We start from the raw sequence: 23,705 nt of genomic DNA, 5'->3' as shown, positions 1-23,705 counted from the left end.
AGTTTGTTAGCCAGCAATATACAATATGGGTTTATAAACTAAAGTTAGCTAGCTAGGTGGCTTGCAGAAAAAATATCTTACTAAGCCACCGTATTTGTCATCTGCCCTCTTGGTGCTGGCATTAGCTGTAGCTGAGCTTCTAGCTAAATCAAACTCTTTGTTTTGAATACTGTTCGCTATATCCCGGTCAAAACATTTATGGTTAAATGTCACCATGTAGCTAATAGATGCTCCAACGTCAAATTCGTGTTTACATTTACGTCATTTAGCAGACGCTCTTATCCAGAGCAGTGAATGCATACATTTCCCCCGTGGGAATCAAACCCACAACCCTGGCATTGCACACACCAAGCTGGCGTTGCAAACACCATGCTCTACCAACTGAGCCACAGAGGAATTACTTGAAGCCATTGCGTCTAGTCAGTTCTTTCAGTTTTCCCAAAGGATTGTTTGTTAGTGTCCGCCTCCTTTGAAAAAAGCTTGCCTTGGGGAGGGATGTGGGCCAGAGCACAGAGAACCGGACAACACAAGTTGTAGTCTTTCAGAGACTAAAAAAAATGTGTCTGCTTGTATATTTACTAAAGAATTTGTCGATAGGAACATCGCTGAAAGACGGCCAATGGCTCTATCGAACAGGGACAACCATATATACACCCACAAAAACATAGTGCGATCAGTATAACATACAGCCTTCACGAAATGCCACAAAGCAGGCCTACATGTATTTCTAGACAAGCCCCCCCCACCCCACCCCATCAATACACTGGAAGCCCCCATCAATACACCGGAAGCCGTCATAGGGTTTATCATTCAGCGCGCAAAGTCCTGACCTGCCTTCCTCCTGAGCAATTATGTGTGAAACACATCTCAATTTCCTAGATATGCCTCAGACCTGATGAAAACAAGCCCAGAATCCCCCACGGTGAAATTCCCCTTGAAGAGCTCCTTGCTACTTCTCTCTCTTTTTCTCTTTCTTTCTCTTAGAATAAAGTCTCTGTTTCTGTGCTTTTCCCTCTTTTTCTTCTATGTAGAGGCCTATAGTAGCGACAGTATGTGTCTGCGTTGTCTTGCATTTTTGCATGCAAATGTTTTCACCACGACCTGTAGGTCCAGGTAGTGTGAGCGACTGTTTTCTATACTGAGTATTGCAAACCTAGACGGTCTTTCCTGAGACATTGTGCATTATATGTCCATTGCGCTGCACACAATTTAAATGATCCATGCCAATATAAGGGTCTGTTGATATCGCAACCACAGAACTCAAACGCCTGTTCACCAGTATGAACGAAATCCCAAAGCGCTTTTTTTGTTCAAGCTCAGACGAACTGTCCACTAAAGATGATCATCTGCTTGCATCTGCCAATTTATTGGCTGTCCAGTATCCAGACAACTTGACCCCAAAGCTTCCTATACAGTTAATCTCTTTCCGTAACGTGTTGAGGCTGGCAATTAAGGAGAATGAGAGGCACAATTAAAGATGTTGCAGAACTGCTGTATTTGAAGCATCACTCCCTTCTGCCCAGTTTCCCAGATGTTGCTATGGCAATCAAGCTGTTTTTACCATCTCTGTAACTGTCGCTTCTGCGGAGAGATCGTTTTCTAAACTAAAACTCATAAAGAACTCCCTAAGAAGCATTAGGCCCTTGAACTGATATGTGCTTTTGAACACCTGAGTAAGCTCCACTCATTGCATTGGAGCAGCGTAGCCTTGACCGTGGCATTTGTTCACCAATATCCACTTACTTTCAATCAGTTTAAAATGTTCTTAGCTTCCTGGAACGTATGGACATTTTTGTAGGGTACTGTCAAAATTATTTATGAATAAAAATAAAAAAAATAGGCCCCAATGATAGGCACATGGGCCCCCAAAGCTCGTGGGCCATCCAGCCTTGCAGGGGCTGCGGGGGTGTCCGGTACGCCAGTGACACAAACCCAGTGATGAACTTCTCAATCTCGGATCCCCGTAACACGCTTTAGAACGAGTGGGACAAGCTGCAGACTCAGCTGCAGCGGATCGTCAAAATGATTCAAAGAGAGCAATCCCATTTAACCTTAACTCCCCAAAGCCAGTGTTCTAGAGATTCAGTTTCAAATAGCTTCCTTCCTCACCAACTGTTACAATCAAAGCAGCCACAGCTCAGAGACAAGGCACACTGAAGCTCTCATCCATCTCCACCGAGAGAGAGAGAGAAGAAAAATAGAGGAGAAAGAGAGAGAGAGAAGAAAAATAGAGGAGGAAGAGAGAGAAAGAGAAGAAAAATAGAGGAGGGAGAGAGAGAAAGAGAAGAAAAATAGAGGAGGAAGAGAGAGAGAGAGGGAAGAAAAATAGAGGAGAAAGAGAGAAGAGAGAGAGAGAGAGAGGGAAGAAAAATAGAGGAGAAAGAGGAAAGAGAGAGAGAGAGATTGAAGAGAAAGAGAGAGAGATTGAAGAGAAAGAGAGAGAGAGAGATTGAAGAGAAAGAGAGAGCGAGAAAGAGGGAAGAAAAATAGAGGAGAAAGAGGCAAGAAAAATAGAGGAGAAAGAGGGAAGAGAGAGAGAAAGAAAGAAAGAAAGAAAGAAAGAAAGAAGGAAAGAAAGAGGGAAGAGGGAGGAGAAAGAGGGAAGAGAAAGAAAGAGTGAAATACTGCTAATAACTAGTAAAAGATTACTCCTGCTTTTGTTCATAGGAGCATTTGACACAAAGGATGTGCCGCGTGGCTGTTTTAATTTGTAACGGGTGTGCCGGAATGGATTAATCTTCATATCTGGAGTGCTCCGACAGCATTGTAGGTGTGCATCATTTCTCCGGTGTGTTCCTCCCTACCCTCAATCATGTAGACATTAATTATCCCTAGTCTGATGAATATACCCCTCACCACTCTTAAATAAAGAAGACACTGTAGTAATGAATATAAGCCCGTTTCCTAGGTGACATAGTACACACTGGTACACGGTCCGTGCTCCTCAGAGATGTGTAATTTAGCACAGGGTAGGATGATGACAGACAGAGTAGCACCAGTCTTTTCTGTGGTTCTTATTAGTTCTATTGTGTTGTATTGACAACATTATTAATGACACTTAAGAAGCTCCTGGTGATTTGCGTTTGGCGGTGCCAAGGGCTAATAGCGAATAAGGAAGTTCTGTCTGGTGTGTGGGTGTATATATATATATATATATATATATATATATATATATGTGTGTATGTGTGTGTGTGTTTGTAACAGAGAGAGAGATATTATATTAATATAATAATATTATAAAGATGGTGAGTGTGACATGTATGTGTGTGTGTGTAGGTCCATGTCTGTTTGTGTGTGTGTTCCAAATTAACCCCAGGACCTGTCTTCATTAGGGGGGTTGATATGCGCCTGACAGCGAGGGACCAGCTAGCTAATTAGAGTGCCATTCATCTGGCGGGTTGTCACCCCGTACAATTCAATGATATGTACCCAACTGTAGTTGACAGCAAACAATGCCCTTCTACATCAATTATTATAACATAAAGTTGCCATGGGTACCGCATTTAAGTAAATTAGGCATCTCTCAGTGTCCAGATACTCACCGAAGCATACAGGAACAGTGACTGGAGGTTGATCTATTGAGGCAAAATAGAGCCACTCTCTTTATGTGCCTGGTGTTGTGTCTTTGGCATCATTAAAGGTGAAGACTGTTATTTTATCAAATCAATTCTCTGTAATTATTACTACGTGATTAAACTACTATTTACGTGATTAAACTACTACTATTCTATTTGCTAGCATTATATTACCGGAGCGCACGGTACATAAAAACAGATACACCTGTGGCCTACCCACACTGGCTTAGCGCGGTAGGCGGACAGATAACTTTGGCTCGGTCACCGAACAGATCTATCCTCTAATTGCTAACCTTACTGGCTTTATGCCCTTGCTCTAGAAATTAATATTGACCGACAGAAATCGTACCATTTGGCCTAACGGACTAAATCTGTCATTTACAATTCATTGCTCTGGCGCTATCGACACACGACCGGAGGCGCTTCCAAATAGCTTGTTCAAATGGAAACACACACGTAACCAGTATCTTTCTCTATTCGCATATAACAGTCTGTTTGCACAATTGATATATACATAATTCAACAGCAAAGTCTCGTTCTATCTTAGATTCCACGCATGGGGCGTCATATTATGTCATGTCTTTGGCATCATTAAGGGTGAAGACTGATATTTTATCAAATCAGTTCTCTGTAATTATTATTACGTGATTAAACTAATCATGTACATTTCATTAACTAGGAAGTCAGGGCACCATGGAAAATCTTCAGATTACAAAGTTACAATTTTCCGAATATAACTCTTCAGATATTTTAATATCTGATCAATTATTCTTCTATTAATGAATTATTCTTTACCTCACGTCAGTCTCATCTGCACGTCGTGAATTGTTGGATATCTGCACGAACCCAGCCTTTACTGTAAATCATCTATACACCAATTGGCTTAATCATTTATTTACAAACTAACTAAATAATCACAGAAATGCATAAACAAACAACACAGTAGATATGGTTAAGAGGAAATGATAGGGGAGGTTCCCTAGTGGGCTAAGCCGATATGATGGCTTGGTGGACAAAGGGAAGTGGGTGTGGACTGAAGAGGGTGGGAAAGACAAAAGGAGTCTCTACACAGTTGATAATTATATTCATTGAAATGCTAATCCTTTGCACATGAACACTCACTCATTCGGGAATAATTGCAATCAATATATATGTACACCCAGTGTGTCGTCGTGATCTCTGTTGGAATCGTCTGTCTGTCTGTTGGAGAGTTCGTCCAAGCATCTCTCTCTCTGCTTCCCTGAAGATCAAAGTCTTTCGTGGTTAGAATGGATACTTCAGAGTACCATTCAGGAATGTTCTCATAGAATAGCTGTTTCGGCGGTTGTCGGTCTTCGCATCCCAGGTTGACATAATTTCTAGCTGCAGACTCGTAATTAGTATCTAAGATTTGCTCTTATTCTGTAGGGATCGATAGTCTCCGAGTTTAACCATTTCCAGCCGTGTAGCCAATGCTCCATGTGGTATGGTTAGGAATTCAATAACTATACGCAATCACAGCTCATGCTCATTTGCTTAGTCTTGGTACTCAAACCTGTGCCACCTCAGCTTACACCGAGGTATGCGTGGTCTGAAGAGGATTTCCTCAGGGGGGGCTTTTATTTGTAACTATAGAAAAAGCGGTTCAATGGTGCCAGATCATGTCTGTGCTCACAGGGGCGAGCCAATGACTTAGTTAATCTTTAAAGGGAATACAATTCTCTCACATTAAAGGTCAACATCACATTGCATCATTTCACAAATAGTTTCATCTTTAACCATTAATTTTATACAAGAATTAGATGCAAACACCATAATTGAGAAATGTACACATTCAGAGATATTGTTATGTTTTCTGGTTATGTGTTAGTGTTAGTTATGTGTTATGTGTTATGTGTTCCTACCCTTCATGAGGTCACCAAATGAAACACACTCAACATAACTGTCCATTAAGTGTACACGGACCCTTCCCACATTCTCACAAGTGGACATATAGTTTCATTTTCCCATTTTGGGGATTTAGGAGTTCGGCCACGTGAAATCCTTTGTTCACTCTGTGGTCTCTCTCATCGACATGAAAAGGGGAAGAGAGTCTCCGCCAGGAATTTACGACCTGAGATAACAGAACCTGGGTGTAGGAGAGAGGGGGAAGCCACGATCTACACCCAGAAAGTTCCACGTCATGACACTGGACTAACTGTGAAAAATGTAATCCCATTCCAATCTGCTGTCAGCCAACACTATGGTAACAATACTAGCTAGCGATAATTTCACAACCTCAGACCACATATCTGAGGTCCTTGTCAGAAATGAGAAGGTATGTGATGTTGTGCTGCTCCTCTATAATAGGAGGCCTGGGGTTGACATCTTCACTCTGAGTCTCCACAAATCAAATTGCATGAGTAAAAACATGATGGAACAGAATTCCAGATGTGCAGACGTGTGTGTGTGAGCATGAGTATGCGTGAGCATGTTTGTGTGAGCGTGTTACATTAGGAAAGTTGGGGCAACAGCATTACCGCATTTGAACTGGCTTCCACTGAGCCTACCTACTAATCCATATTCCCATCTGGTCCAAGGTGAGACATCCGAGGTGAGATATCTCCTCCAGTGCCCTGGGAAACTTCCAGTGAGTCATGTTACCCCACCAACGTGCCACGCAGTGCAGGTCCCAAAACCCAGTGATGATCCCTGGCTCATCCCACCAACTGTGGAGGCATCGACCACCTGACCAGCTCCCACGAGGGCCCATGCTTCTCCATGTCACCGGGGGAAGAGATAGAGAGATACAGTGTGTTGGTATTGTGTTTTTTAATAGGCGCCTTTGGAGGTGAGCAGCCTGTGACAGGAGGAGGCATTTGACTCGACCTGTCTCTCCCCAGGCTGAGGGAAACAGCTGTTCAAGTAACTCAGACGTAGAGCGCAAAACATGCAGCGGTACCGATGGCATGTCTAGCCCTGCAAAACGCATCCATCCTAAAAATAGACGCTTTAATGGCATGCAAAAAACTCTGGTGGGCGCATAATGCCTTCAAAACGGCTGATTGCTGAGTGGGGAAATTGTAGTGCACTTATTGTCGTTCGGAGATTGGCTGTAAATTGTCGATGACAAATAGTGAGAGGGTGTTTCAAATTGGGCCAAATGAACCAGTGATTTTTGTATACCTGTGGTAAAGGAAGCACTGTTTCCTTGGGAACATTTTGGGGTATTTAAATGCTTTAAAGTGATACTTTTGGATTTTGGGAATGAGGCCCTTTATCTAATTCCCCAGATAAACTTGTGGATACCAGTATGAAGGAAGTTAGAGGTAGTTTTGCGAGCCAATGCTAACTACCGTTAGCGCAATGACTGGATGTCTATGGGTATCTGCTGGCAGGCTAGATCACATGTAACTCTTTTAATTACAACAGTAAGCATGCATCATGATTCACTGCTCAATTTTAATTGTTTCCATTTGAAATCATCTTAAAGGCCTTCTCCAGTTGTCTTGCCAAATAACGATGATGTAATCTGCTAAGGGCGGTCTGAATACGGAGCACTACTGATTGGAATCAACTGATGAGCGGTTAGACATGCACACAGTGAGTAGATGACCAGTTGAATACCAAACACATCTTCCTTTGTGTCCTCTCTCTAGTCTAGAAATGAGCGACTTCATTACTGGGGGCTTTGCTAGTGCTGGCTGTTTTGAACTGGCCGGGTCAGAATAAAAATGTTGTTTGCCAAAGGCAGAGGACCGGGTCACTGGGGACCAAGTGCCCCAGATATAAAGAGCCCAGCTTATCTCTCTCTCTGAATCAGCCCCATTCCCCAGCCTCGAAGGCTCTAGCTTGCAGCCGGCCAAAACAAACTGCATGTTCTTATGGGAGCTCAATCTCAGCAAACTGGGGAAGATTTTCTCAGAGCAGTCATTCAGACTGGGGGAGACTTTCTCAGAACAGATTCAGACTGGGGGAGACTTTCTTAGAGCAGTCATTCAGACTGGGGGAGACTTTCTCAGAGCAGTCATTCAGACTGGGGGAGACTTTCTCAGAGCAGTCATTCAGACTGGGGGAGACTTTCTCAGAACAGATTCAGACTGGGGGAGACTTTCTTAGAGCAGTCATTCAGACTGGGGGAGACTTTCTCAGAGCAGTCATTCAGACTGGGGGAGACTTTCTCAGAGCAGTCATTCAGACTGGGGGAGACTTTCTCAGAGCAGTCATTCAGACTGGGGGAGACTTTCTCAGAGCAGTCATTCAGACTGGGGGAGACTTTCTCAGAGCAGTCATTCAGACTGGGGAGACGTTCTCAGAGCAGTCAACGTTCTCAGAGCAGAGATGTAGGTCTCGTCCAAAATGACACCCTATTCCCTGTATATTGCACTACTTTTGACCAGAGCCCATAGGGATCTGGCCAAAAGTAGTGCACTATGTAGGGAATAAGGTGCCATTTGGGATGAGACCTACATCTCCACACATCTCTATCACTGTTGCTCATATTGCTAAATTACATCCCTTTCATGCCTTGTATGACCATGTAGCTGTTCTTGATCAATGCATCAGTATTGCTGGGTGTCAAAAGGGCAGCGTTACAGATCAAAAAAGGGATGTTGTTATTAGATTGGGCAACCCAATGGGAATATTTATGCTATTCATCTATTGCCATATGTGTGTGTTTAAAATGCCCCTATTTAGTAGGTATTTTAATATAAGCTTGAAATAGGCTTATAGACTAGAGCACGGACCAATTGAAGATCTTAGATGACTCATTTGTGGGGAGCCCTATAACTGCAGTGTCCATACTCTAAATGTACTCTAAATATAATTCCAGTGATTTAGCAATGATAGCTGCTAAGAGGTTTTCAGTAAAGTACACAGGATAAAAGATGGATTTATTTATGATTCAGGGGGGATTTATTGCCACAGCTGATGTTCCCCTGTTGGGGACCTGACATATTGAATTGACATGATGAGAAGTACTAACAATATTTAGTTTGTCATTGCTTTTTGCAGGCTTCAATTGTTCCAGCATGTTTCTAGAATTAATTGAACATGTCCTTCCTTCTCTAGCATATCACCATCACTACTCATGTGGATGTTGGTGACTCTTCATTACATCTGGGCTGTTTTTTCAAAGGTTTCTGAATCACAGGTCGCAGTGTTTGGAACATGGCGTCCTTGGCCACAGCAAAAACACAAAATTGGTCTTTTAGCTATTTGAGCTTCTTTATTAGGTTATGCTGATTATTTATTGCTCATATATCTTAATATGAGCTATGTCAACCCAACATGTCAAGGTGAAGTCTCTATTCTCCCTAAATGTCAAGGTCAAGCCTCTATTTGCCTCAACCAAAACACATTTTTGTCACATTGTTTTGAATTGAATCCTTAGCCCTATTTGATATAGGCTTCAGTTACAGCCTGGCAAATATTAGCAGGAAAGTGTGAGCATTTTCTCTAATAACGAAGTCAAATGAGACCTTGAGAAGTATCATAACACGACCCTGCTTTTAGTAAATGGTCCAGAAAGCCTGCAAGGCAATTACTTGTTACATACATACTACATACTACTGTGTAATTACAGAATAACTAATATGTCAAAGGTTTGCAAATAAACTCAAGAGGAAGATACCTCTAATCTTAAGCAATAATGCTACAGTGATGTGAGGTAAAACACAGTTTGTTTTTTGGACACAAAAATTTGCAATATGTAATTAAACCAATTGCAAACAGCGATCACTGTTGCTGTATAACCAACAATTTTAACAGTGATGAGGGTCTAACAGACAAAATGTAGTTTTTTGCTCTTGTTGTTATCAAACTTTGACTTTACAAGTGGGGGGGACATATATATTTTTCATTATTATGATTTTTTGGTCAGATAAACACTCCGAACAGCCTACTCAACCGCACGGAGGCGTCCGCATGGTCCTAAAGCACAACATTGCCTCATTTTGTATCACATTCCAATGATAAAACTGGGGGGGACTTGCAATTTCACAATGTGGGGGGGACTTGCGCCCCTGATAAAAAATAGCATAAAATAACTTTGATGATCTCTTTTTAAATGCAGACCCTGTAACCAACTATTTATACCTACACACAGTAATGACATTGCACATGTGAATACTCACTCACATATCACCTGAATATATACTGGTGTAGCTTCCTCTATGTACGTAATGTAGCCTAGATATTAACTTTGTACTTTTTACCTACTGCACATGCATGTACCTACTGTAGATATTCAATTGTAATTGTAAAATGACATTTCCTCTTGCAGAATGAGATGTGGATATGGTGTAATATTGCCAATCAAGCCCAGGCTCTCAAAAAAGTTTAGAGAAAAAGAATGGATACAGGCTCCTGGGACTATTATTTTTTTAATTTCTCTTCTCGCCGTTTTCCCCAAAGATGTATTAGACATAGTTTAACTAACAGGAGGCCTGAGCAACTCCTCTTCGCTGAATTATAGAGTTCCTTTCCCATTAAACAATTTAATCAATATAACATTTCAAGGACTCCCTTCAATGTTAAGATTATGACTTCAAACACAAGCTGTTGACACACTGGAAAGCATTATCTCCTTAATGAATGAATCATGACATTCATCAGTGTACTTGGTCAGAACGAGATGCTTCCTTCGGGTGGTGCATGTGGCTTAGCCCTTGACTCTGGACAGTTTGTTGTGACACCCAGTACTCTACCCTGCACCTTAGATACTGCTGCCCTATGTACATAGAGTCATTGAACACTGGTTACTTTAATAATGTTTACATACTGTTTTACCCACTTCATATGTAAATACTATATTCTCGTCAAGGCTTATCCTATATACTGTACCTTCAAAAAGTATTCACACCCCTTGGATTTTTTCACATTTATTGTGTTACAAAGTGGGATTAAAATGGATTTGTCATTTTTTTGTCAACAATCTACAGAAAAATTATTTGTACTGTCAAAGTGGAAGAAGATTAATTTAAAAAAAAATTGAAATAAAATATAGTCTATAAAAAGTTTGTAAAAGTACTCAGCCTCTTTGTTTAGGCAAGCCTAAATTAGTTCAGGAGTAAAATTTGGCTTAACAAATCACGTAATAAGTTACCTGGACTCACCCTGAGTGAAATTATATGGGTTGACATGATTTTTGAATGACTAACCCTTCCTCTGTCCCCCATACATACAAAGTCTGTAAGGTCCCTCAGTCAAGTATTCAATTTCAAGCACAGATTCAACTGCAAAGACGAGGGAGTCTCATAACGAAGGGCAGTGTTTGGTATATGTGTAACAATAACACATCAGACATTGATTATCTCTTTAAGCATGATCAAATGAATAATAATGCTGTGGATTATGTATTAAACTACCCAGACACCTCAAAGATACAGTTGTCCTTCTGAACTAAGCTGCTCAGGGATGTTACCATGAAGCCAGTAGCTACAGAGTTCAATGAACTGAGGATGGATCAACAACATTGTAATGACTCCACAATAACGAACTAAATGAAAGAGTGAAAAGAAGAACACATATATACAAAATGCAAAAATTCCAAAACATGCATCTTGTATGCAACAAGGCACTAAAGTAATACTGCAAAAAAACATGGCAGGAATACACTTTTTGGCAAAGCATTATGTTTGGGGCAAATCCAATCCAATACATCACTGAGTAACTGCATCCTGGTATGGATACGCTTGACATCAGCAAAGACTGGAGAGTTTTTCAAGATAAAAAGAAATAGGATAGTGCGAAGCACAGGTAAAATCCTAGAGCAAAACCTGCTTCAGTCTGCTTTCCACCAGAAACTGGGAGAGGAATTCACCTTTCAGCAGGACAATAACCTAAAACACAAAGCCAAATCTACACAGGAGTTGCTTACCAAGAAGACATTGAATGTTCCTAAGTGGCTAAGTTACAGTTGTGACTTAAATCTGCTTGAAATACCTTGGCAAGACTAGAAAAACGCTGTCTAGACATGATCCCCAACATCTTGACAGACCGTGAAGAATTTTAAAACATAATAATAGGCAAATATAGCACAATACAGGTATGCAACACTCTTAGAGACTTACCCAAGAAGACACAGCTGTAATTACTGCCAAAGGTGTTTCTAACCTGTATTGACTCAGGGAGCTGAATACTTATGCAACGACTATCTAATTTATTACATTTTTATTGATCTAACAAAATATAAGTTCTCTTCCACTTTCACATTACAAATACTTTTTCAGTAGATTGTTGACAAAAAAAAGACAATTAAATCAATTTATTCCCACTTTGGGAATCCAAGGGGTCTGAATACTTTTGCAAGTCACTGTAACTACTGTCGTACACACCTTTTCTATTTATATACTGTCCATACTGTCTTTACACACCATTATATATATATAACTACTGCTGAACACACCTGTTCTATTTATATACTGTCCACACTGTCTTTACACACCATTATATATAACTACTGTTGTATACACCTGCTTTATTTATATACTGTCTATACTGCCTTTACACCCCATTATATATAACTACTGCTGTACACACCTGTTCTATTTACATAATGCCCACACTGTCTTTACGCATCCTTATATATACAGTTGAAGTCGGAAGTTTACATACACCTGTGGAGGAGTCATTAAAACTCGTTTTTCAACCACTCCACACATTTCTTGTTAACAAACTATAGTTTCGGCAAGTCGTTTAGGACATCTACTTTGTGCATGACACAAGTAATTTTTCCAACAATTGTTTACAGACAGAGTATTTCACTTATAATTCACTGTATCACAATTCCAGTGGGTCAGAAGTTTACATACACTAAGTTGACTGTGCCTTTAAACAGCTTGGAAAATTCCAGAAAATGATGTCATGGCTTTAGATGATTCTGGTAGGCCAATTTACATAATTTGAGTCAATTGGAGGTGTACCTGTGGATGTATTTCAAGGCATACCTTCAAACCCAGTGCCTCTTTGCTTGACATCATGGGAAAATCAAAAGAAATCAGCCAGACCTCAGAAAAAAATTGCAAGTTTGGTTCATTCTTGGGAGCAATTTACAAACGCCTGAAGGTACCACGTTCATCTGTACAAACAATAGTACGCAAGTATAAACACCATGGGACCACACAGCCGTCATACTGCTCAGGATGGAGACGCGTTCTGTCTCCTAGAGATTAATGTACTTTGGTGCGAAAAGTGCAAATCAATCCCAGAATAACAGCAAAGGACCTTGTGAAGATGCTGGAGGAAACAGGTACAAATGTATCTATATCCACAGTAAAACGAGTCCTATATTGACATAACCTGAAAGAACACTCAGCAAGGAAGAAGCCACTGCTCCAAAACCGCCATAAAAAAAGCCAGACTACGGTTTGCAACTGCACATGGTGACAAAAATCGTACTTTTTGGAGAAATGTTCTCTGGTCTGATGAAACAAAAATAGAATGTTTGGCCATAATGACCATTGTTATGTTTAGAGGAAAAAGGGGGAGGCTTGCAAGCCGAAGAACACCATCCCAACCGTGAAGCACGGGGGTGACAGCATCATTTTGTGGGGGTGCTTTGCTGCAGGAGGGACTGGTGCACTTCACAAAATAGATGGCATCATGAGGCGGGAAAATGGTTTGGATATATTGATGCAACATCTCAACACATCAGTCAGGAAGTTAAAGCTTGGTCACAAATGGGTCTTCCAAATGGACAATGACCAAAGGTGTGACTGAAAGGTTGCTGGATCAAATCCCTGAGCTGACAAGGTAAAAATATGTCATTCTGCCCCTGAGCAAGGCAGTTAACCCACTGTTCCCCTGGGCGCCAAAGACGTAGATGTCGATTAAGGCAGCCCCCCGCACCTCTCTGATTCAGAGGGGTTGGGTTAAATGCGGAAGACACATTTCATTTTAAGGCATTCAGTTGTACAACTGACTAGGTATCCCCCTTTCCCTATATATGGATGTCCTTTGGGTGGTGGACCATTGTTGATACACACAGGAAACTGTTGAGTGTGAAAACCCCAGCAGCATTGCAGTTCTTGACTCAAACCGGTGCACCTGGCACCTACTACCATACCCCATTCAAAGGCACTTAAATATTTTGTCTTCCATATTCACCCTCTGAATGGTACACATACACAAGCCATGTCTCAATTGTCTCAAGGCTTAAAAATCATTATTTAACCTGTCTCCTCCCCTTCATTTACACTGATTGAAGTGGATTTAACAAATTACATCAGTAAGGGATCAAAGCTTTTACCTGTATTCACCTGGTCAGTCTATAGAAAGATCAAGTGATCTTAATGTTTTGTACACTCAGTGTATATATTCATTTTCCGGTCTCCGACATTGCTCGTTCTGATACTTCTTAATTTATTAAGAATTACACACATACAGTATTACTGTATGTGTATATTGTATTGTAGTGTTAAGTATTACTTCACTGCTGGAGCTAGAAGCACAAGCATTTCACTGCACCTGCGATAACATCTGCAAATCTGTGTGCGCGACCAATAAACTTTGATTTGATTTGATTTGACCCTGCAGTAAGAGTACTTACCCGAGTTTCAGGCTGGCATTGGTGTGTGGGGGCATGGGAGTTATGCTAAGTTGTTTGGAGACTGGGAAAGACAAGATAAAGTCACCTTCTTCCCCTTGATCGTTCCCTCCGCCCTTGGCAAGAAAATAACGAGACAATTAGGAGAGGACAAACTGAGTTTAATCGGTGTCTTAAACACAGGAGATCGGCTAGGATCATTAAGTTCCCCCTCATTATCTGGGAAGTGATACCGAATAGCACACCTAGCGTACGAGACCACACGTCTCCTCCAGCACCACAGACGGAGACGGAGGACTAGACACGGCGCTGACATCTGTTACTCTGCCACCGTAAATCATTCAAACGGTTTTATATTGCACCATTTATAACCCGGATAATAAACATCAACATTTACAGCTAGCTAGGTCAACCCAAGAGTGAAAGAGCTTGTGGAAGACATTGACATGTAGTGACACAACAGCGATCACATGTTAGACAACGCCTGGTGAGTGAGTGACAAGGGAGAAGTCATAGCTGCTCAAAACATCCAATGAAAAGCATCCCTTGGAAACAGCCAACTGAACACAGTTATTGGTTCCAGAGCATTTGAGATGTCGACTTTGTGGTAGAAACAGAAGATTACAATACAACATGTTTATTTATTTATTTGTATTTTATTTCACCTTTATTTAACCAGGTAGGCTAGTTGAGAACAAGTTCTCATTTGCAACTGCGACCTGGCCAAGATAAAGCATAGCAATTCGACACATACAACAACACAGAGTTACACATGGAATAAACAAATCATACAGTCAATAATACAGTAGAACAAAAGAAAACAAAAAGTCTATATAGAGTGAGTGCAAATGAGGTAAGTTAAGGCAATAAATAGGCCATGGTGGCGAAGTAATTACAATATAGCAATTAAACACTGGAATTGTAGATGTGCAGAAGATGAATGTGCAAGTAGAGATACTGGGGTGCAAAGGAGCAAGATAAATAAATAAATACAGTATGGGGATGAGGTAGATAGATGGGCTATGTACAGGTGCAGTGATCTGTGAGCTGCTCTGACAGCTGGTGCTTAAAGCTAGTGAGGGAGATATGAGTCTCCAGCTTCAGAGATTTTTGCAGTTTGTTCCAGTCATTGGCAGCAGAGAACTGGAAGGAAAGGGGGTGACCAGTGAGATATACCTGCTGGAGTGTGTGCTACGAGTGGGTGCTGCTATGGTGACCAGTGAGCTGAGATAAGGCGGGGCTTTACCTAGCAGAGACTTGTAGATAACCTGTAGCCAGTGGGTTTGGCGACATATATGAAGCGAGGGCCAACCAACGAGCGTACAGGTCGCAATGGTGGGTAGTGTATGGGGCTTTGGTGACAAAACGGATGGCACTGTGATAGACTGCATCCAGTTTGCTGAGTAGAGTGTTGGAGGCTATTTTATAGATGACGTCACCGAAGTCGAGGATTGGTAGGATGGTCAGTTTTACGAGGGTATGTTTGGCAGCATGAGTGAAGGATGCTTTGTTGCGATATAGGAAGCCGATTCTAGATTTAATTTTGGATTGGAGATGCTTAATGTGAGTCTGGAAGGAGAGTTTACACTCTAACCAGACACCCAGGTATTTGTAGTTGTCCACGTATTCTAAGTCAGAGCCGTCCAGAGTAGTGATGCTGGACGGGCGAGCAGGTGCGGGCAGTGATCGATTGAATAGCATGCATTTCATTTTACTTGTGTTGAAGAGCAGTTGGAGGCCACGGAAGGAGAGTTGTATGGCATTGAAGCTCATCTGGAGGTTAGTTAACACAGTGTCCAAAGAGGGGCCAGAAGTATACAGAACGGTGTCGTCTGCGTAGAGGTGGATCAGAGAATCACCAGCAGCAAGAGCAACATCATTGATGTATACAGAGAAGAGAGTCGGCCCGAGAATTGAACCCTGTGGCACACCCATAGAGACTGCCAGAGGTCTGGACAACAGGCCCTCCGATTTGACACACTGAACTCTATCAGAGAAGTTGGTAAACCAGGCGAGGCAATCATTTGAGAAACCAAGGCTGTCGAGTCTGCCAATAAGAATGTGGTGATTGGCAGAGTCGAAAGCCTTGGCCAGGTCGATGAATACGCCTGCATGGTAATGTCTCTTATCGATGGCGGTTATGATGTCGTTTAGGACCTTGAGCGTGGCTGAGGTGCACCCATGACCAGCTCTGAAACCAGATTGCATAGCGGAGAAGGTACGGTGGGATTCAAAATGGTCGGTAATCTGTTTGTTAACTTGGCTTTCGAAGACCTTAGAAAGACAGGGTAGGATAGATATAGGTCTGTAGCAGTTTGGGTCTAGAGTGTCACCCCCTTTGAAGAGGGGAATGACCATGGCAGCTTTCCAATCTTTGGGAATCTCAGACGATACGAAAGAGAGGTTGGGTTTACTTTGGTAGTGGTATAAGACTTGCCATGATAAAGAGGCAAAGCAGGGGTGTATTCGCTAGGAACCAAACAGAAACAAACGGAACAAAACGAGGAGGGACTTATCTGAATTAGTGCAATAGAAACTCAACTGTTTACATCGGTTTTGGACTAATGATTACACCCCAGGTTTCCATCAGCAACTCCATTCACAGTCAGTAATGATTTATTCTACCAGCATCTCCCATCCACAGACTCCATGATTAGTGTCCGTCTCCCCAGACTTCTGTAAAAATCACAAATAGGAAAGGAAGGAATAAGTGCTAGATTGATCGAGATCAGAAAAACCCTTGTTATTTCTACCCTGCAACTAACAAGATGCCTGGTGAAAAAGCACAGTACCGCCAGTTGAAAATGAATTATTCTGAAGAGAAGAAGGGTTTTAGAATGATCTCAACCTAACAGGCAGCGTATAATGAGAACAAAACTCTCGGGGTGATCAATACAGCGCCTGTCATCTCAAACTTTAAATGGAGACTCAGTAGTCCCACCGTGCTCTCTTTTCCTACTGAAAAAAATACATGTGAGATTAAAAGATTCCAAAACAAAAAAACTAATCCTGAACCTCATAATGAGATGGCTATACAGTATGATGTTGCTGAACTCCTATTTGGTTTATCTGCCTTAGCTACAGCTCCACTGTAACCTACAGTATAACAACAGCTAGATAAAGTAATGTAACGGTTTATCTGCCTTAGCTACAGCTCCACTGTAACCTACAGTATAACAACAGCTAGATAAAGTCATGTAACGGTTTATCTGCCTTAGCTACAGCTCCACTGTAACCTACAGTATAACAACAGCTAGATAAAGTAATGTAACGGTTTATCTGCCTTAGCTACAGCTCCACTGTAACCTACAGTATAACAACAGCTAGATAAAGTAATGTAACGGTTTATCTGCCTTAGCTACAGCTCCACTGTAACCTACAGTATAACAACAGTTGGATAAAGTAATGTGATTCTTCATATACAGCCACCTCACCCTAATGTGCTCAAGGCATGCCGTACTACTATGGCTGACAATGGAAAACAACACATTTCACTGAACCTATCTAAAGCTTGTGACAATAAAACTGTTTTTTATTGGAATCCCTGATAAAGATGAGCAAAAAAGACTGTATAAAATAAATATTAAAAATACTGAGTTATATTGTATGCAAAAAATATATATTATTTTATACTAATACAATTGTTCAGAGAAAAATAGTAATAAAAACAAATCTGAAAAAGATAGGTGTCAAAATATTGGCACCCCTGTTTTCTATGTGCACCTTCCACTTTTTAGCATATAATGTTTTATGAGATTGAAGCGCACATTGGAAGGTTCTTAGGCCATTCCTTCATACAGAATTTTTCCAGATCCTTGATATCATGCAGTCTACGCCTATAGACTTCCCTATTCAAGTAAAACCACAGGTTTTCAATGGAGTTCAAGTCTGGAGACTGAGATCTTTGGTGGTCAATTGATCATTTCTTTGCAGATTCTGATGTGTACTTGGGATTATTGTTTTGCTGGAAGATCAATTTACGGCACGGTGTCAGTCTCCTGGCAGGAGCAACCAGTTTTTTATGGCTAAAATGTACTTGGTAGAATTGCTTACCAAGAAGACAGTGAATTTGTCTAGTATTGATCCCCAACACCTTGACAGAGCTTGAAGAATTTTGAAAAGAATAATGGGCAAATATTCCACAATACAGGTGTGCAAAGCTCTTATGACACTTACCCAAGAAGACTCACAGTTGTAATCACTGACAAAGGTGTTTCTAACATGTATTGATCTAATCAAGGTATATTAGTGTTTTCTTTTTCATTAATCTCTTAAACATTTTAGAATTTTAGAACATTACAGTGTATTTTGTGTAGATCATTGACAAGAAATGACAATTAAAACCATTTGAATTCCACTTTGTAACACAATAAAATGTGTAGAAATGGAGGTGTATACTTTTCTCAACAAGTCTGAGCAATTGTATTAGTATAAAAGTATATATATATATATATATAAAATCTTTTTTGCTCATCTTTATTAAGGCTGCCAATAATTATGGAGGTGTAATCCTGTGTCAATGATATCATAGAGCATACCGTTTGCTTTCGACCAAAAAAAGCTTTGAGTTAACAATGAATGACTCTTATACCGTGGCAGGCAAGTGGGCAATGAATGGACGTTCGCTAAGTAGAACAGCGGTCATACAGCTCCGAGAGCTATCTGTCAGGCTGTCAGGACCAGTGTGAGGAGGGGGGACCTGGAACACACTCACACAGATAGACGCGGTGCTATCAGTGCCACTAAGGTCAACACCGAGCTCCCAGCACACAAGATCTCCCCCTGCATTCGACCTGTAAGCTGGTTCAGCAACATCCAGCAACGTCCCCACTGACCACTGTGATCTCGGGCCAAGTGGCGGCCAGCCGCCAGCTCCCTCCTGCCTGATCAGACCCAGCACCTCTTGTTCACCGGCCAACTGGCCTCGTTCTCTGAGCAACCTCGGCCAGGTCTCCTCCTGGTTCCGTATGTTCTGTCGCTTTTTTTTGGCCCTGTGATGATGGATGCAGACCAAGCAGCCGTCCCTGGGTACCCTCAGATGCAGAACCGGGGGGGGGATTAAATCTGTTTTTCCCCACCAAAAAGGGGGGCGGCTGAGCGTAATCACCTATAATCTCAAATTCAGAGGCCGGCCTCTTGGTAATGAAACGGGGCCTGTTTCAAACCAGTGGATCAAGTCCCTTCAGTCACCTACTTAAGAGGAAGCCCACGTGAAGGCCACAAATTTGGAGTGGAGAAGAGGAGAAGAGTTTGAGTTGGGGTAAAAAGAGCCCAGCAGTGCTACTCAGTATATTTCCAAGCTCCATTTTGTAGTTGTACAGGCTGTACTGCAAATCCATGAGTCCTAATATTCACGAAAACATTAAGTACACAGTCAATTTAGCCAATGAACCTTTAGTTATTGATCCTGCAGAGTCATTACGTGTGGCTAGAATGGAAACCAGACGGGAATCGGAGAATTGCTCCAACACGTAATGGGAAGGAATGTAGAGCATCTTTGAGCATTAAAGCCCAGTGGCCCCCCATTACATGTAATTACACATAGTCTATCTTGGAGGTCAATTGTATACTATGTCTTAATTTCTAAGGCCCACGACAAATCCCATGGAGCCTACCGAATTGGCTACACATGCCAATCGATGCAGCGATTCAGCCATGGTTGGGACACACAAAGCTTGTAGGTACAGGTGTCCTTCTGCACTTTAAGGTGACTTTCCTTCTAAGTAATCTATCAAAACAAAGACAGACAGACTTAAAGAGTGGGCGGAGTTATACAAGTAAAGGTAAAGGACTCCAGCGCAGAGAGACATCGATACCACTAGACGAGACACCCAATGTGCCGGGGGTGTTACTTGAGAATAAAACTGCAGAGAGAAAGAGAAGCGGTGTGAAAATGTAATGTAAATTCTTGACAGGGACGTCTGAGAATGAAGCTGGCAGTGAAGTGTGACAGAGTTGTTCAGTGACAAGGCAGGAGAAGAGAAATTGTCAACACTTCCCTCCCTCACAACATGTGCTGGCACCATGGAGCCTGCTGAGAACAATCCCGAGAGAGAGGTGGCAAAAAGATAGAGAGAAATAAAGAGAGAGAGAGAGAGAGGGTGAAGGAGAGAGATTAAGATGAGTACAGTATATGAAGTCACGTAGGTTAGAAAGAGGAGTGAAGTAAGCAGCCATACTGCACGTGCTTCTTCATTTCATTGATTTTGTGCACTGGTAAACACATGGAGGACGTAACAACTTCAAAGGTAGACAACAATGTAGACAAAATGTTGAGTAACGTTGTAGAAAGATTTGCTTCCACCTCTCCATCTTCCATATGAAAATAGAATATCACACTATGCAAATAGTGTAATTGCACACATATGCACATATTGCCCACAGGGATTATAAGTGAATATGGTAAAAACAACTACATTTAACATTTACATGTTAAAGAAGAAGTAGAAGAAGTATGGTTTATTTAAGTGAGTGTTTGTCATACGTCTGACTTCTTAGTGTTTGTGCACACAGGTGACAGAGACAGGCCCTGAGTCCTTTAATTACATTACGACTCTTAAAGTTAAGTCTTGAGAGTTGAACAGCGAACTCTTGCTAGCAACCCAGGAGCCGCCATGATGCCTTTACTATCTTATCTCCTTTCATCCTAATCAGCATTGTTATCAGAGCCGTCTCGATGGGAGCTTCTTCTTAGTCTCATTTCATCTGTGCAAAGAGGCTGGAATCCAGAGAAAGGACATTGGAAAAGTACCTTGTCACCGCAGGTCTGTGAAAGTTCTAAAACATTGAACCAGCGTGTTCCTTCCCTCTTTGTAAGGCATGATAATGTTGAACAGGGCTTGGGTCTTGATGTCAGATCCTGTCCTCATCACATCGTTGTTCCCTTCCTTGATCTGTGTCCACATTAACCAGGGTCGGCTTCTTCGCTGTAATAGCTTCGCTCGATTACAACGAGGTAAAGTACTACACTACTTCCTCCATTCATGAATCATTAGGCGGTAGTAATGATCAATCTGCCCTGCGATGAAGTGCCCAATCAAAGAAATGGAGGCGGTGTGGTGCAGTGTGAGGCCAGCTGGGATAGAACATTCCAAACAGAAGTCTATGTGTGCACGATAGCACACACTGAGCTCTTTGAGGTAGTGAGTGAATAAGGCAGGTATTTGTACATGAGTGTCGTTAACTTTTATTTTCGTGCTCATTTCACATCATAATGTGCTAATTAGAGTTAATAAGGAAAGTGTACAAAGAAAGTGAATGAAGAAAGTTGTCCGCCACCATCTTGCAACTAAGAAGAGACGATAGAGAAAGAAAAAATAAATCCTAGAAAAATACAGAAACTGAGTTAGAAAAACGAAAGTTCGCCATCACATCCATCACTACAATCACTACCATCACTACCATCACTACCATCATCACCACCATCACCACCATCACTACCATCACAACCATCACTACTATCACCACCATCACTACCCAGCATGCATATGTATTCCATGTCATCTAATTATACAGTGTGAATGTGAGAAGATAGTAGATACCTGTGATAAATGCAACAATCTAACAACAATCTAGCAGTTAGATTGTTCCCACTCTACTTGAGTTACCACAATGTTAAAAGAAAGATGGCAGCTGATGCAACACTGACACAGTATTGTTAAAATACAGATTGGTGACAGTGAGTGAGTTGGTGGGGAGGTGGAGGATATGTCCCAAATGGCACCCTATTTCCTTTATAGTACACGACTTTTGAACAGAACGCTATAGAGTGCCATTTGGGATGCACACAGAGAGATCAGCAGATAGGTTGACAAGAGCAGGGGGAAGGAAAGGAAATAAATGGAGACAGACAGACAGACAGACAGACAGACAGACAGACAGACAGACAGACAGACAGACAGACAGACAGACAGACAGACAGACAGACAGACAGACAGACAGACAGACAGACAGACAGACAGACAGGCGGTGGGCCGGTGAAGCAGAGAGCTCATAGTCTGTTTGTGCTGCTGCATAAAGAAAGGGATAAATCCTGGAGTCACAGAGGTTTGGAGATGTGTCCACTTTGAGAGAGAGAGAGAGAGAGAGAAGAATAGAGAGGAAAGAGGAAGGGAGAGGGAGGTGAAGGGAGAGAGGGAGAGAAGGAGAGGAATATTGATGGACGTGAAGGGAGGTGAAGGGAGAGAGGGAGAGAAGGGAGAGGAAAGAGGAAGATTGAGGGAGGTGAAGGGAGAGAGGGAAAGAAGAAGAAAGTATAGAGTAAAGGAGAGTGAGGGAGAGGAGAGAGGAGTAGAGAGCAGCACTGGTAGAGAAAGGAGAAACAAGGTACAATGGAGAGAGGACAGAGAGAGATCGAGACTGAATCTGCCAGCCGGCATCCATGTGTGATGCTTGGAGGAGTAAAATTGATGAGCTCATCTTCCGCTCATTATTGTCGTGATGGATCAGATTGCTGACGAGTTGCCTCAAAGGCGACTTAATGATTCGGTGACACAAATCAAAATGACTTAGTCTTCCAACTGGTTGGCTATTAGGGCTCCACACACAGCTCTCTGGTGTACTTAAACAAATTGGTAATTATTAATAACCAATCGCCGTCATCTTGTTAATGAATTACATCAATAAGGGGCCAATCATATTGTGTTTGCTACGTTCAACTTGTCATACATACAGGAAGTCAAGTGCTGCTGTTTAATGTCCATTAATAATTTCTTTGTGAGATCTGGGCAGTAAAATCAGTAAGATTTACAATGATTATACCTCTTGGTTGTGTTCATTATGCACCAAACTGAAGAAACCAGACTTAAACAGGGTGTAGTTGTCCAATAAGAAAACCTTGTTCCTTTGCGTGCCCGAATGAACACGGCAATGGTTCAGACATACTACTATTATCCCTTTGAATTGACTGGATCTGAACAACAGCTTTGATAGCGCTCTTCCTTCCTGCCGGCCTGTTCATGCAGTACAGACTACGTAAACAAGGTGGCAATATTACCATAATTACTGCATGCTCCTCTCTTTCACGGCTGCCTCTGTCCCTCTGTTCCTTCCACCTCCCATTGGCCTTTCCCTCCCTCCCTCCTCCTCTCATTTGTGTTGTTTCTCTGTCGTTGGTATTGCTCAGCCTCTAATGGGCATGGCGTCTCCTTCGACTGGGCTTAAAAACTTCTGTCTGCCTCCTCTCCATCCCTCCATCCCCTTACTTATTTAATAATGAGACCACACAAGGAAGTGTCTCTATTCATAATGGGGCTGTCTCGCTGGCTGTGTACAAATCGTAGCAGACAGCGGCAATGCACTCTGATAGATCTTAATTTAGATATGAATGCTGCCTCTCTCTCTCTCTCTCTCTCTCTCTACAGCTGATTGACTCAAGGAGCCGATGCTGAACTTTGTGCCTCTTGTTGATATAAAGTATCAAGCCTGCGCTTGAGGAGTCTGTCGAAAGCAGACGGCTCCGCATTTCTTGCCGCAACGACTAATCCGTGTGTCATAAAGAGAGGGCGGCGCTTGCTCCTAAATATGGAGATCTGAACGAACAGCGATGGCGGCGTGTTTGTGCAGGTACTGTCCCTCACCACCTTGTGGTTGTTTCTGCCTGTCGTAGGCCCTCCTTTTTGGTT

Source organism: Salmo salar, chromosome 05 (genome assembly GCF_965601325.2).
Source record: "Salmo salar chromosome 05, fSalSal1, whole genome shotgun sequence".
NCBI lineage: Eukaryota > Metazoa > Chordata > Actinopteri > Salmoniformes > Salmonidae > Salmo > Salmo salar.
Note: the sequence above shows the minus strand (reverse complement) of the source record.